The sequence below is a fragment of the Procambarus clarkii genome, chromosome 19, assembly GCF_040958095.1.
Source record: "Procambarus clarkii isolate CNS0578487 chromosome 19, FALCON_Pclarkii_2.0, whole genome shotgun sequence".
NCBI classification, from domain to species: domain Eukaryota; kingdom Metazoa; phylum Arthropoda; class Malacostraca; order Decapoda; family Cambaridae; genus Procambarus; species Procambarus clarkii.
Genome location: NC_091168.1, coordinates 27038611 through 27041110, shown reverse-complemented (window position 1 = coordinate 27041110; position 2500 = coordinate 27038611). Strand labels below are relative to the sequence as shown.

The 2500-nt window shown below is 65.7% G+C and overlaps 1 protein-coding gene across 1 annotated transcript in view; it reads right to left on the bottom strand.

Annotated features, from left to right (window-relative positions):
• The window catches only part of LOC138366347 (uncharacterized PPE family protein PPE24-like), a 12241-nt gene that overhangs the window by 1819 nt on the left and 7922 nt on the right, over positions 1-2500 (bottom strand). The window lies entirely within an intron of this gene.

Below are 2500 nucleotides of genomic sequence, written 5' to 3'. Positions count from 1 at the left end.
TGGTGAGTGAGGGAGAGTGGTGGGGGGTGAGTGAGGGAGAGTGGTGAGGGAGAGTGGTGGGGGGTGAGGGAGGGGGGAGAGTGGTGGGGGGTGAGGGAGGGAGAGTGGTGGGGGGTGAGGGAGGGGGGGAGAGTGAGGAAGAGTGGTGGGGGGTGAGTGAGGAAGAGTGGTGGGGGGTGAGTGAGGGAGAGTGGTGGGGGGTGAGTGAGGGAGAGTGGTGGGGGGTGAGGGAGGGGGGAGAGTGAGGGAGAGTGGTGGGGGTGAGTGAGGGAGAGTGGTGGGGGGTAAGGGAGGGGGGGAGAGTGAGGGAGAGTGGTGGGGGGTGAGTGAGGGAGAGTGGTGGGGGGTGAGGGAGGGGGGAGAGTGAGGGAGAGTGGTGGGGGTGAGTGAGGGAGAGTGGTGGGGGGTGAGTGAGGGAGAGTGGTGGGGGATGAGTGAGGGAAAGTGGTGGGGGGTGAGTGAGGGAGAGTGGTGGGGGGTGAGTGAGGGAGAGTGGTGGGGGGTGAGTGAGGGAGAGTGGTGGGGTGAGTGAGGGAGAGTGGTGGGGGGTGAGTGAGGGAGAGTGGTGGGGGGTGAGTGAGGGAGAGTGGTGGGGGGTGAGTGAGGGAGAGTGGTGGGGGGTGAGTGAGGGAGAGTGGTGGGGTGAGTGAGGGAGAGTGGTGGGGGGTGAGGGAGGGAGAGTGGTGGGGGGTGAGTGAGGGAGAGTGGTGGGGGTGAGTGAGGGAGAGTGGTGGGGGGTGAGTGAGGGAGAGTGGTGGGGGGTGAGTGAGGGAAAGTGGTGGGGGGTGAGTGAGGGAGAGTGGTGGGGGGTGAGTGAGGGAGAGTGGTGGGGGTGAGTGAGGGAGAGTGGTGGGGAATGAGTGAGGGAAAGTGGTGGGGGGTGAGTGAGGGAGAGTGGTGGGGGGTGAGGGAGGGGGGAGAGTGGTGGGGGTGAGTGAGGGAGAGTGGTGGGGGGTGAGTGAGGGAGAGTGGTGGGGGATGAGTGAGGGAAAGTGGTGGGGGGTGAGTGAGGGAGAGTGGTGGGGGGTGAGTGAGGGAGAGTGGTGGGGGGTGAGTGAGGGAGAGTGGTGGGGTGAGTGAGGGAGAGTGGTGGGGGTGAGTGAGGGAGAGTGGTGGGGGGTGAGTGAGGGAGAGTGGTGGGGGATGAGTGAGGGAAAGTGGTGGGGGGTGAGTGAGGGAGAGTGGTGGGGGGTGAGTGAGGGAGAGTGGTGGGGGGTGAGTGAGGGAGAGTGGTGGGGTGAGTGAGGGAGAGTGGTGGGGGTGAGTCAGGGAGAGTGGTGGGGGGTGAGTGAGGGAGAGTGGTGGGGTGAGTGAGGGAGAGTGGTGGGGGGTGAGTCAGGGAGAGTGGTGGGGGGTGAGTGAGGGAGAGTGGTGGGGGTGAGTGAGGGAGAGTGGTGGGGGGTGAGTGAGGGAGAGTGGTGGGGGTGAGTGAGGGAGAGTGGTGGGGTGAGTGAGGGAGAGTGGTGGGGGTGAGTGAGGGAGAGTGGTGGGGGTGAGTGAGGGAGAGTGGTGGGGGGTGAGTGAGGGAGAGTGGTGGGGGGTGAGTGAGGGAGAGTGGTGGGGTGAGTGAGGGAGAGTGGTGGGGTGAGTGAGGGAGAGTGGTGGAGGGTGAGTGAGGGAGAGTGGTGGGGGGTGAGTGAGGGAGAGTGGTGGGGTGAGTGAGGGAGAGTGGTGGGGGGTGAGTGAGGGAGAGTGGTGGGGGGTGAGTGAGGGAGAGTGGTGGGGGATGAGTGAGGGAGAGTGGTGGGGGGTGAGTGAGGGAGAGTGGTGGGGGGTGAGTGAGGGAGAGTGGTGGGGGGTGAGTGAGGGAGAGTGGTGGGGGTGAGTGAGGGAGAGTGGTGGGGTGAGTGAGGGAGAGTGGTGGGGGGTGAGTGAGGGAGAGTGGTGGGGGGTGAGTGAGGGAGAGTGGTGGGGTGAGTGAGGGAGAGTGGTGGGGCGTGAGTGAGGGAGAGTGGTGGGGGTGAGTGAGGGAGAGTGGTGGGGGATGAGTGAGGGAGAGTGGTGGGGGGTGAGTGAGGGAGAGTGGTGGGGGTGAGTGAGGGAGAGTGGTGGGGTGAGTGAGGGAGAGTGGTGGGGGGTGAGTGAGGGAGAGTGGTGTGGGTGAGTGAGGGAGAGTGGTGGGGGGTGAGTGAGGGAGAGTGGTGGGGGGTGAGTGAGGGAGAGTGGTGGGGTGAGTGAGGGAGAGTGGTGGGGTGAGTGAGGGAGAGTGGTGGGGGTGAGTGAGGGAGAGTGGTGGGGGGTGAGTGAGGGAGAGTGGTGGGGGGGTGAGTGAGGGAGAGTGGTGGGGGGTGAGTGAGGGAGAGTGGTGGGGGGTGAGTGAGGGAGAGTGGTGGGGGGTGAGTGAGGGAGAGTGGTGGGGGGTGAGTGAGGTAGAGTGGTGGGGGTGAGTGAGGGAGAGTGGTGGGGTGAGTGAGGGAGAGTGGTGGGGGTGAGTGAGGGAGAGTGGTGGGGAGAGTGAGGGAGAGGGGTGGGGTGTGAGTGAGGGAGAGTGGTGGGGGGT